We start from the raw sequence: 13,434 nt of genomic DNA, 5'->3' as shown, positions 1-13,434 counted from the left end.
GCCCACCTCCAACACACTGCATCCACCTGGACACCCCGCGCTGGCCTATTACCTGCCCTCGACATCTTCATTTCCAACTGCCGCTGAGACATTAACCGCCTCAACCTGTCTACCCCCCCTCCCCCACTCCAACCTCTCACCCTCACAACACGCAGCCCACCACTCCCTCTGCTCCAATCCCAACCTCACCATCAAGCCAGCGGATAAAGGGGGCGCAGTGGTAGTCTGGCGCACTGACCTCTACACTGCTGAAGCCAGACGCCAACTCGAAGACACCTCCTCCTACTGGCTCCTCGACCTTGACCCCAGCCCCCATCACCAAACCATCATCTCCCAGACCATACACAACCTCATTACCTCAGGAGATCTCCAGCCATAGCTTCCAACCTTGTAGTCCGGGAACCCCGCACTGCCCGGTTCTACCTCCTTCCCAAGATCCACAAGCCTGACGACCTTGGCTGGCCCATTGTCTCAGCATGCTCCTGCCCCACTGAACTCATCTCCACCGACCCCGAAACTGTCCTACGCCCCCGGTCCAGGAACTCCCCACATACGTTCGGGACACTACCCATATCCTTCACCTCCTCCAAGACTTCCATCTCCCCGGTCCCCAATGCCTCATCTTCACCATGGATATCCAATCCTTCTACACCTCCGTCCGCCATGACCATGGCCTCCAAGCCCTCCATTTCTTCCTCTCCCAACAGTACCCTTCCACTGACACTCTCATTCGTCTGGCTGAACTGGTCCTCACCCTTAACAATTTCTCCTTCAAATCCTGCCATTGCCTCCAGACCAAAGGGGTAGCCACGGGCACCCGCATGGGCCCCAGCTATGCCTGTCTCTTTGTTGGCTACATATAATAGCCCATCTTCCGTAGTTACACCGGCACCACTCCCCAGCTTTTCCTGCACTACATTGATGACTGCATTGGCACCACCTCATGCTCCCGTGAGGAGGTTGACCATTTCATCAGTTTCAACAACACATTCCACCCCAACCTTAAATTTACCTGGACCATCTCTGACACCTCCCTCCCCTTTCTGGACCTCTCCATCTCCATTAATGATGACCGACTTAACACTGACATTTTTTACAAACCCACTGACTCCCACAGCTACCTGGATTACACCTCTTCCCTCCCTACCTCCTGCAAAAATGCCATCCCCCTATTCCCAATTCCTCCGAGTCCGCCATATCTGCTCAAAAGAGGACCAGTTCCACCACAGAACACACCAGATGTCTTCCTTCTTTAGAGACCATAATTTCCCTTCCCACGTGGTTGACGATGCTCTCCAGCACATCTCGTCCACATCCCGCACCTCAGCCCTCAAACCCCATCTCTCCAACCGTAACAAGGACAGAACCCCCCGGTGCTCACCTTCCAGCCCACCAACCTCCACATAAACCGTACCATCCGCCGACATTTCCGCCACCTCTAAACGGACCCCACCACCAGGGATATATTTCCCTCCTCACCCCTTTCCACCTTCCGCAAAGACCATTCCCTCCGTGACTACCTCCTCCGTGACTACCTGGTCAGGTCCACGCCCCCCAACAACCCACCCTTCCATCCTGGCACCTTCCTCTGTCACCAAAGGAATTGCAAAACCTGCACCCACACCTCCTCCTTCACCTCCATCCAAGGCCCCAACGGAGCCTTCCACATCCATCAAAGTATTACCTGCACATCCGTTGCTCCCGATGCAGTCTCCTCTACATTGGGGAGACTGGACGCCTTCTTGCAGACCGCTTTAGGGAACATCTCTGGGACACCCGCACCAATCAACTCCAACTCCCGGTGGCTGAACATTTCAACTCCCCCTCCCACTCTGCCGAGAACATGCAGGGCCTGGGCCTCCTCCATCACCATTCCCTCACTACCCGACGCCTGGAGGAAGAATGCCTCATCTTCCGCCTTGGAACACTTCAACCCCAGGGCATCAGTTTGGTCTTCACCAGTTTCCTCATTTCCCCTCCCCCCAACTTACCCCAGTTCCAACCTTCCAGCTCAGCACCATCCTCATGACCTGATCTACCTGCCAATCTTCCTTCCCATCTATCCACTCCACCCTCCTCTCCGACCTATCACTTTTATCCTCACCTCCATCAACCTATTGTACTCTTGGCTACCTTCTCCCCAGCACCACCCCCCTCCCATTTTTCTCTCCACCCTGGAAGCTCCCTTGCCTCATTCCTGATGAAGGATTTTTGCCCGAAACATCCATTTTCCTGCTCTTCGGATGCTGCCTGACCTGCTGTGCTTTTCCAGCACCACTCTAATCTAATTAGTCCTTGGCCCAACCATCTTCAGCTGCTTCATCCCACCTTCCCTCCACCATAAGGTCAGAAGTGGGGATTTTTGCTGATGATTGCACAATGTTCAGCACCATTTGCAACTCCTCAGATACTGAAGCAGACTGTTCAAATGTAACAGGATCTGGACAATATCCAGGCTTGGGCTGACAAGTGGAAAGTAGCATGTGCATTATACAAATACCAGGCAACAAACATCTCCAATAAGAGACAACTTAACCACCGTCACTTCACATTCAACGGTGTTACCATCACCAGATCTCTCACTGTCAACATCCTGGGGTTACCATTGACTAGAGACTGAATTGGACTTGCTGCATAAACGCAGTGGTTACAAGAGCAGGTCAGAGGCTAGGAAAACTGCAGCAAACAACTCACCTCCCAGCTCCTCAAAGCCTGTCCGCCATTTACACGGCTCAAGTCAGGAGTGTGATGGAATACTCCCCACTTGCCTGAATGGGGGCAGCTCCAACAGCACTCAAGAAGATTGAAACCATCCAGAATAAAGCAATCCAGCTGCTTGGCACCACATCCACAAGCATCGACTCCCTCCACCACTGACACCCAGTCGCTGCAACAAGCCAGAACTTCCAAATAAACCTGTTGGACTATAACCTGGTGTTGTGTGATTTTTAACTTTATCTACAAGATGCACTGCAGAAATTCACCAAAGATCCTCAGACAGCACCTTCCAAACCCACGACGACTTCCATCTAGAAGGACAAGGGCAGCAGATACAGGGGAACACCACCCCCACCAAGCCACACACCATCATGACTTGGAAATATATCACCACTCCTTCACTGTTGCTGGGTCAAAATCCTGGAATTCCCTCCCTAAGGGCATTGTGGGTCAACCCACAGCATATGGACTGCAGCGGTTCAAGAAGGCAGCTCACCCCAAACTTCTCAAGGGGCAACTAGGGACGGGCAATAAATGCTGGGCCCAACCAGTGAAGCCACGTCCCATAAGTTTAAAAAAAGATGATGTGAAATATAATCAGCAATTCAACTTTTTGCTGAAAATGATTGTTACCGTATATCATAAGGTACTTTCAGCATTGGGTGCAAACTATCAGACCTTTTTTGGCATCTCCTTTTACAATAACAAAGGCTAAATCAAACTTTAATCGAGGTATTCAATATTTGAAGTGAATTAATTGAGTTAATGAGGAGAAATTGTTTTCACTGGTATGAATTTTGTTAGCGAGAGGACACAGACTTAGGAGAAATGATAAAAAGATCAGAGTGAAGAGGAGGAGATGTTTCTTTTTTAACTCTGCTGTTCTTGAGATCTGGAAAGGACTGCCTGAAAGTGGAGTGGAAGTGAATTCCAAATGAACAATCAAAAAGGAATTGGATAAAGGTTTGTAAAAGTAAACTCTGCAGGACTGAGGGCAAAGAGCAGGGGGGCAAGGCAAATTGGATAATTCACCCAAAGAGTCAGCATAGAGCTGAATGGTCTCCTTGTGTATCGTGTGACTCTAACAACTAGAAAGACGTGATGTGTTTGTTTTCTGTTTCAAAACAAAGATTTTTTTTAAGGCGTTCAATCAGAAAAATGATCTCTTACATTCATGCAGCGGTCAACGCTCACAATGTGTTCCAGTGCAGAGTTCAGATCAACACTGACAATGTGATCCTGTGCAGAGTTTAGATCAACGCTGACAGTGTGATCCAGTGCAGAGTTTAGATCAACGCTGACAGTGTGATCCAGTGCAGAGTTTAGATCAACACTGTCAGTGCATTCCAGTGCAGAGTTCAGATCAACGCTGACAGTGCATTCCAGTGCAGAGTTTAGATCAATGCTGACAGTGCATTCCAGTGCAGAGTTTAGATCAACACTGACAGTGCGTTCCAGTGCAGAGTTTAGATCAATGCTGACAGTGTGATCCAGTGCAGAGTTTAGATCAACACTGTCAGTGCATTCCAGTGCAGAGTTTAAATCAACACTGACAGTGCATTCCAGTGCAGAGTTCAGATCAACGCTGACAGTGCATTCCAGTGCAGAGTTTAGATCAACGCTGACAGTGCATTTCAGTGCAGAGTTTAGTTCAATATTGACAAAGTGATCCAGTGCAGAGTTTAGATCAAGGTTGACAGTGCATTCCAGTGTAGAATTTAGATCAATGCTGACAGTGCGTTCCAGTGCAGAGTGTAGATCAAGGTTGACAGTGCGATCCAGTGCAGAATTTAGATCAAGGCTGACAGTGCGTTCCAGTGTAGAATTTAGATCAATGCTGACAGTGCGTTCCAGTGCAGAGTTTCGATCAATGTTGACAGTGCGTTCCAGTGGAGAGTTTAGATCAAGGCTGACAGTGCATTCCAGTGTAGAATTTAGATCAATGCTGACAGTGCGTTCCAGTGTAGAGTTTAGATCAATGCTGACAGTGCATTCCAGTGTAGAATTTAGATCAATGCTGACAGTGCGTTCCAGTGTTGAATTTAGATCAATGCAGACAGTGCGTTCCAGTGTAGAATTTAGATCAATGCAGACAGTGCGTTCCAGTGTAGAATTTAGATCAATGCTGACAGTGCGTTCCAGTGTAGAATTTAGATCAATGCTGACAGTGCATTCCAGTGCAGAGTTTAGATCAAGGTTGACAGTGCGATCCAGTGTAGAATTTAGATCAATGCTGACAGTGCGTTCCAGTGCAGAGTTTAGATCAAGGTTGACAGTGCGATCCAGTGGAGAGTTTAGATCAAGGCTGACAGTGCATTCCAGTGTAGAATTTAGATCAATGCAGACAGTGCGTTCCAGTGTAGAATTTAGGTCAATGCTGACAGTGCGTTCCAGTGTAGAATTTAGATCAAGGCTGACAGTGCGTTCCAGTGTAGAATTTAGATCAATGCTGACAGTGCGTTCCAGTGCAGAGTTTAGATCAAGGTTGACAGTGCGTTCCAGTGGAGAGTTTAGATCAAGGCTGACAGTGCATTCCAGTGTAGAATTTAGATCAATGCTGACAGTGCGTTCCAGTGTAGAGTTTAGATCAATGCTGACAGTGCGTCCCAGTGCAGAGTTTAGATCAAGGTTGACAGTGCGTTCCAGTGGAGAGTTTAGATCAAGGCTGACAGTGCATTCCAGTGTAGAATTTAGATCAATGCTGACAGTGCGTCCCAGTGCAGAGTTTAGATCAAGGTTGACAGTGCGTTCCAGTGGAGAGTTTAGATCAAGGCTGACAGTGCATTCCAGTGTAGAATTTAGATCAATGCTGACAGTGCGTCCCAGTGCAGAGTTTAGATCAAGGTTGACAGTGCGTTCCAGTGGAGAGTTTAGATCAAGGCTGACAGTGCATTCCAGTGTAGAATTTAGATCAATGCTGACAGTGCGTCCCAGTGCAGAGTTTAGATCAAGGTTGACAGTGCGTTCCAGTGGAGAGTTTAGATCAAGGCTGACAGTGCATTCCAGTGTAGAATTTAGATCAATGCTGACAGTGCGTCCCAGTGCAGAGTTTAGATCAAGGTTGACAGTGCGTTCCAGTGGAGAGTTTAGATCAAGGCTGACAGTGCATTCCAGTGTAGAATTTAGATCAATGCTGACAGTGCATTCCAGTGCAGAGTTTAGATCAATCAATGCTGACAGTGCGTTCCAGTGTAGAATTTAGATCAATGCTGACAGTGCGTTCCAGTGTAGAATTTAGATCAATGCTGACAGTGCGTTCCAGTGTAGAATTTAGATCAATGCTGACAGTGCGTTCCAGTGTAGAATTTAGATCAATGCTGACAGTGCGTTCCAGTGTAGAATTTAGATCAATGCTGACAGTGCGTTCCAGTGTAGAATTTAGATCAATGCTGACAGTGCGTTCCAGTGTAGAATTTAGATCAATGCTGACAGTGCGTTCCAGTGTAGAATTTAGATCAATGCTGACAGTGCGTTCCAGTGTAGAATTTAGATCAATGCTGACAGTGCGTTCCAGTGTAGAATTTAGATCAATGCTGACAGTGCGTTCCAGTGTAGAATTTAGATCAATGCTGACAGTGCGTTCCAGTGTAGAATTTAGATCAATGCTGACAGTGCGTTCCAGTGTAGAATTTAGATCAATGCTGACAGTGCGTTCCAGTGTAGAATTTAGATCAATGCTGACAGTGCGTTCCAGTGTAGAATTTAGATCAATGCTGACAGTGCGTTCCAGTGTAGAATTTAGATCAATGCTGACAGTGCGTTCCAGTGTAGAATTTAGATCAATGCTGACAGTGCGTTCCAGTGTAGAATTTAGATCAATGCTGACAGTGCGTTCCAGTGTAGAATTTAGATCAATGCTGACAGTGCGTTCCAGTGTAGAATTTAGATCAATGCTGACAGTGCGTTCCAGTGTAGAATTTAGATCAATGCTGACAGTGCGTTCCAGTGTAGAATTTAGATCAATGCTGACAGTGCGTTCCAGTGTAGAATTTAGATCAATGCTGACAGTGCGTTCCAGTGTAGAATTTAGATCAATGCTGACAGTGCGTTCCAGTGTAGAATTTAGATCAATGCTGACAGTGCGTTCCAGTGTAGAATTTAGATCAATGCTGACAGTGCGTTCCAGTGTAGAATTTAGATCAATGCTGACAGTGCGTTCCAGTGTAGAATTTAGATCAATGCTGACAGTGCGTTCCAGTGTAGAATTTAGATCAATGCTGACAGTGCGTTCCAGTGTAGAATTTAGATCAATGCTGACAGTGCGTTCCAGTGTAGAATTTAGATCAATGCTGACAGTGCGTTCCAGTGTAGAATTTAGATCAAGGCTGACAGTGCGACCCTGTGCAGAGTTTAGATCAAGGCTGACAGTGCGATCCAGTGCAGAGTTTAGATCAACACTGACAGTGCGATCCTGTGCAGAGTTTAGATCAATGTTCGCGAATGAAATGGCACCAAGACTTGAGGAGCTGTGTGCATTTTGCTGCCCAATTGGGAACATTGGGCAACGTAGAAAATGAGAAGGGGACTGATGTGTTGACAGGTCATGGGAGAGCTATCAATACTGTTTTTCCGAATGAACACGTCAAGTTATGAAACTGAATTTGTTGAAGGTACAGATCGGCACATAATGAAGCTGTCGGGCACTTGGAAAATCTAAAGTGCCTCATGAATGCCCTTCATCGAAGGAGACCTGCTGTTTTTACCTAGTCTGGTGACTCAAGCCTGAGCACAAAAAAAGTCCTCAATATGTGAAGAGCCAAGAGATTAATTAAAATTTGCCAGTGGGAACCACACTACAACAATAATCTTTTTAACAGAAAATACAACAGAAAATGACTTTGCAAAGAATAATGCCACAGACCTTTTTTTTCTCATTTGAGAGAGATGAAACTTGAAAGGTTTCAGACAAGATTTACAAGGATGTTGTCAGGTTTGGAGGGTTTGCCTATCGGGAGAGGCTGAATAGGCTGGGGCTGTTTTCCCTAGACCATCGGAGACTGAGCGGTGACATTACAGAGGTTTATAAAATCATGAGGGGCATGGATAGGGTGAATAGACAAGGTATTTTCCCTGGGGTGGGGGAGTTCAGAACTAGAGGGCATAGGGTTTAGGTGAGAGGTGATTGGTTACATCATCAGGCCCACAGAGTTGAAGAAGGCCATGCCTTTTAACCCAATCAGCTCAATCCGATTCGAATGCGGCTGAGAAGGGAGACGCATCACTAAAGCTATTCATCGGGGTAAATTTAAGAATCCAAGCTTCAATGACAACAACTTAGATTGCAGGAAAAAAAGGAGTGCTGATTGGTTGGCCACACAACCTTTTAGAAGTGTATCAATGTTCTAAATCCAAACAGAGGCCATTTGGCCCCTCATGCCTGGGCCAACTCTTACAGTGAGCCAATCTAGTTTTGTACCACACTCCCTCCCATTACATGATATTCCCATTGAAGGTGAACAGAAGTCAACTGGGATTTTCTCTGCCTCAAGATAGTTAACACATGGCAGTCAACTGAACTAACTGACCCCCCCCCCCCCCCCTCCCAACTAGAAAGGTTGCCTCTGAATTGTTACCACAAACGGCAACACCTACTTTGCTTATCGGGAGAGGCTGAATTGGCTGGGGCTGTTTTCCCTAGACCATCGGAGACTGAGCGGTGACATTACAGAGGTTTATAAAATCATGAGGGGCATGGATAGGGTGAATAGACAAGGTATTTACACCATAGGTTTGAAACAGTTAAATGTATTAAATCACTTTCACAGGAAAGTTATCAAATAAAAAATTGGCACCTTAGGAAAGATGAAGTAGGTTTTAACAAACACTTTAAAAATGGTGAGTCAGGTCAAGATACTGGGAGGTTAGGCAAGGATTCCCAGAGTGTAGGGTCCAGACAGTTAAACGGCACAGTGGATCAAATGTAGAGGTAGAAAAACACAGTAGGTTAGACAGCATCAGAGGAGCAGGCAAGTCAATAGTTCGGGTCAGGACCCTTTATCAGGACTGTGCTAAAACGCACAACTGCCCATGATGCATCCATTAAAATCAAGGTGTGCTCAAGATGGCAGACTTAGTGGACAGCATCCATTAAAATCAAGGGGTGCTCAAAATGGCAGATTTGGTGGACAGTCTCAGAAAATTGTGGGACTTGAGAATGCTAAAGGGAGGGAGAGGAGTGAGACCAGGGGAGGAATTGAAATGATGAGTTTTGGTTTGTAAGAGTAGGGCTCTGTCAGACTGAGAGTGAATCACTGGAAGATCAGCTCACACTGGGGTGAAATGCAAGTTAGGACAGGGACCGAGAGATTTGATAAAGTTTATGAAAGCTGTACATTGCTACACCAGCAGGACAGTATATGTATCTAGGTGATAAAGACAGTGCTGAGAGTTTCCATCAGTGATGGGCTAGGGCAGGGCCAGAGACGAGTGATGCTGTACACTGGAAAGTAGGTGCTGTGCGTGATGGATTCATTGGATATCACAGGAATCTCCAGTTTTCAAGAACAGCTACTTGACAGCATTTAATTTCCGGAGGCTTTATCAGTGGGACTGAGGACATGGGATTTATTGGTATGTTTAATGTTAGAAATTGCAGAGTCACATTCACCCTGCTCCAACTCAATTCATTTTCCCCTGGTATTATCCAATTAGTTGAGTACATTAAATTGAACAAAAAGTAATCGCAAGTACTATTCCTCATTTATAACTCATTGTGCTGTTTATAATTGAATCTCTGGAGAACGTGAGCTACATTATTTTTGTTGCACGTGATGTTAAAAGAGCCACAAAGCTGCAGAAAATGCTTCAAAATTTATTTTCTGGTCAGCAATTTGGTGGCAGACAGTCAGTTCTGAGTGAAAATCAACTTGAGTCTTCAATTCTGCTTCTCCCTTCACCAACACTCCCTGAGCTGCTGAATATTCCAGGAGTTTCTGTTTTTATTTCAATTTTTCAGCATCTGCAGCGTTTCACTTCTTTCCAAAGTCTCTTCCCTGTGGAAGCTAGAGAGATGTAGTGTTATCCTTCGGAATTGTGATAGAAAGTCTCTGGTGTGGTTTTTGAAACATAAGGTGCCGGTATTGTATAGGGAATTGTTGTTGTTCTTTAAGTCCGATCACTGATGACAGGAGGAGGCCATTCGACTGATTATTTATGTGCTACTCTTGGTAAAACTTATTAAATTAGCTATTTCCTCTTCACCTTGCTTGATTTTTCTCCTGATTTTTATGTTTATCTGATCCTCTGTGCAAAATCTTTGCATTTATTTCCACTATCACCTCATTCCAGATCACAAGAACTCACTGTATTAAGAAACATCCTCCTCATCATCCCTCTGCATCTATTACCAGATGTTTAGCACTGCAACCCTCTTTTTACTGACCCTCCTGTCAGTTGAAACTGTCTCCCATTTTCTATCCAGTGCAGGCACAATGGGCTGAATGGCCTCCTTTTGTATGGTAATATTTTGTGATTCCAATATACTGTCAATGACTCTCATGATTTTGCACACACATCTGTAGTTACCTCTTGAGATGGTGGGGGTCAGCTACCTTCTTGAATTGTTGCAATCCATGTGATGTAGGTTGACCTACAATGCCTTTAGGGAGGGAATTCCAGGATTTTGAGCCAGCAACAGTGGCAATATATATTCCAAATCTGGATGGTGAGGGGATTTAGATTAGATTAGATTACATTACAGTGTGGAAACTGGCCCTTCGGCCCAACAAGTCCACACCGACCCGCCGAAGCGCAACCCACCCATACCCCTACATTTACCCCTTACCTAGCACTACGGGCAATTTAGCATGGCCAATTCACCTGACCCTGCACATCTTTGGACTGTGGGGGGAAACCGGAGCACCCGGAGGAAACCCACGCAGACACGGGGAGAACGTGCAAACTCCACACAGTCAGTCGCCTGAGGCGGGAATTGAACCCGGGTCTCTGGCGCTGTGAGGCAGCAGTGCTAACCACTGTGCCACCGTGCCACCCACGTTGGAGGGGAACTTGCATCTGCTGCCCTTGCTCTCCTAGATAGAAGTGGTCATAGGTTTGGAAGGTGCTGTCACAGGATTTTTGCTGAATTTCTGCAGTGCATCTTGTAGATAATACACACTGCTGTTACTGAGCATCGGTGGTGGGAGGAGTGTATGTTTGTGGATGTGGTGCTAATCAAGCGGCTGCATTGTCCTGGATTGTGTCAAGCTTCTTGAGTGTTGTTGGAGCTGCACCCATTCAGGCAAGTGGGGAGTATTCCATCACACTCCTGACTTGTGCCTTGTAGATGGTGGATAGACTTTGGAGTGTCAGGAGGTGAGTTACTTGCTACTGTACCTACTCTTGTAAGTATTATATTTATTTGGCCATCCCGTTGAGTTTCTGGTCAATGGTAACCCCAAGATATTGATTTAGCGAGGGAATTCATCAATGGAAACATCATTGAATGCCAAGGGAAGGTAGTTAGAATCTCTCCTGCTTTAGCTGCTCATTGCTGGGTATTTGTGTGGCACAAATTGTACTTGCCACTTGTCAACCCAATTCTAGATATTGTCCAAGTCTCACTGCATTTAAACCTGGACTACTTCAGTATCTGAGGAGTCGCAATGGTGCTGACCATTGTGTAATCATTGGTGAACATCCCCACTTCTGACCTTATAATGGAGGGAAGGCCGATGATACTATCCTAAGGAACTCCTGCAGAGATGTTCTGGGCTGAGATGACTGACCTCCAACAACCACTACTGTCTTCCTATGTGCCAGGCACGACTCCAACCACCAGAGATTTTGCCTCTGATACCCATTGATTCCAGTTTTGCTCGGGCTTCTAGGTGCCACACTTAGTCGAATGCAGCCTTGATGCCAAGGGCTGTTACTTTCACCTCCCCTCTGGAATTCAACTCTTTTGTCCATGTGTGAACAGCCAAAGGCAGTGGCAGTGAGGGGATCCACTGCCTAGAGAATTGTGGTAACAGTGAAGATCAAGATTGGATCTGTGTCATGATTTAACTGGGAAGTGTGTACCAATAATCCTGTCTCCCTGTTCCACATGCTGTCACAAAAATATACATGAATACAGTTCCAATAGGACCACCAAAGTGACTGTTTGCTGTTCAATAATTCACACTAGGTTTCATTATTAACTGAAAAAAACCTTAATTTAACATGATAAAATCTTATCGGTGCAAAGAAAGGATTTCCAATTTATGCAACTAATATTATAGCAGCTCAAATCAACAAACATTCAATCATAATTAAGAAACATAGAAATCAAATGGTTTAATGCATTTACAATAGGTAGAAAAGGAATATACACAGAGTAACTAGAATTCTGAAGGTCAAAAGTCCATACCACAAGGTGTAAAGTTAGTGTTCTACCCTATGAGTTTCTCTTTCTCCCTTAACTCCACCCATACTGTGCTATTTATGCCCTGTGAGTAATATCATCGCAAATTGCTGCAAGGCTTTAAACCTTACACATTAGGTTGTACATGTGTTTCTAATGAAGGTCATGATTTCAGAGCACAGCTGGAAGTTAAAAGTTCAATATATTCTGAAGAAGAGTCACTGGACCTGAAACGTTAGCTCTGCTTTCTCTGCACAGCTTCTGCCAGACCCGTTGATTTTCTTCAGCAATTTCAGTTTTTCTTTCTTCACTCATTTCAATTTTTGCAAATGGTGATGTACATTGATGGTCTTCCTGAAATATAATGGTTGATCAGGTGAAATTTACCCTTAGCTTGGATGAGTTACTTCTTTTAAACTTTTTTTCTGTCTCCCTCCCAACCCCCTTCCTTATCTGGCCCTCACACAGACAGGGGGAGATATAGAGAGAGGGAGGGTGGGAAAGATGGATGCTTTGTGTCTACAGGCTCTGGATGCTTCTTGTACAATGCTGCATTTACATCTTTCTGAAAGCCTTTAGGATTGTTGCCAAGGAAAACAATCTCCTCAACTCGCAAGACTTTCTGTTCCGTTCATTCTCAGATTCCCTTCCTTATGGTTTGTGTAAAGTAACCTTGCATTTCACAGCACAACAATGGTACTGCTTGATTTTCATGATGCAGAACTTACCTGGCTTTCTTCTGTTACATCAGTCCAATTTCTATTTCAGTCAATAATGTCAAAAGTCACATGACACCAGGTTATAGTCCAACAGGTTTATTTGAAATCACAAGCTTTCGGAGGGCCGCCCCTTCATCAGGTTCAAATAAACCTGTTGGACTATAACCTGGTGTCATGTGACTTCTGGCTTTGTCCACCCCAGATCAACATCGGCACCTCCACATCGTATTTCAGATGATAGCTCCGGAAATGATATAGATGCAGTCCCATAGGAGAAAGTGAGGACTGCAGATGTTGGAGATCAAAGTCGAGAGTGTGCAGTGCTACAAAAGCACAGCAGGTCAGGCAGCATCCGAGGACCAGGAGAATCGATGATTTGGGCATAAGCCCTTCATTAGGAATGAGAGTCTCTTATCTACTCCTGTCCTTAAAGAAAACGAAATGCCATTTTTCAGAATAAATCATGACCAGGTGAACACAGCACATGCGCAATACAACACAGAAAATTACATTAATTCACCCTCTTTCATTCCTTATACAGCATTTAAGAAATTAACCATCATTTATCATTCCAAAAGTTTCAACTGTTTCATATATAATCACGCTCTTGGTGATGCATCAGCCTTTACACGGTCTTTTCCAACAAAGTATAAA

This window comes from Chiloscyllium plagiosum, chromosome 12 (genome assembly GCF_004010195.1).
Source record: "Chiloscyllium plagiosum isolate BGI_BamShark_2017 chromosome 12, ASM401019v2, whole genome shotgun sequence".
NCBI classification, from domain to species: Eukaryota; Metazoa; Chordata; class Chondrichthyes; order Orectolobiformes; family Hemiscylliidae; genus Chiloscyllium; species Chiloscyllium plagiosum.
This window is presented reverse-complemented; position numbering follows the sequence as displayed.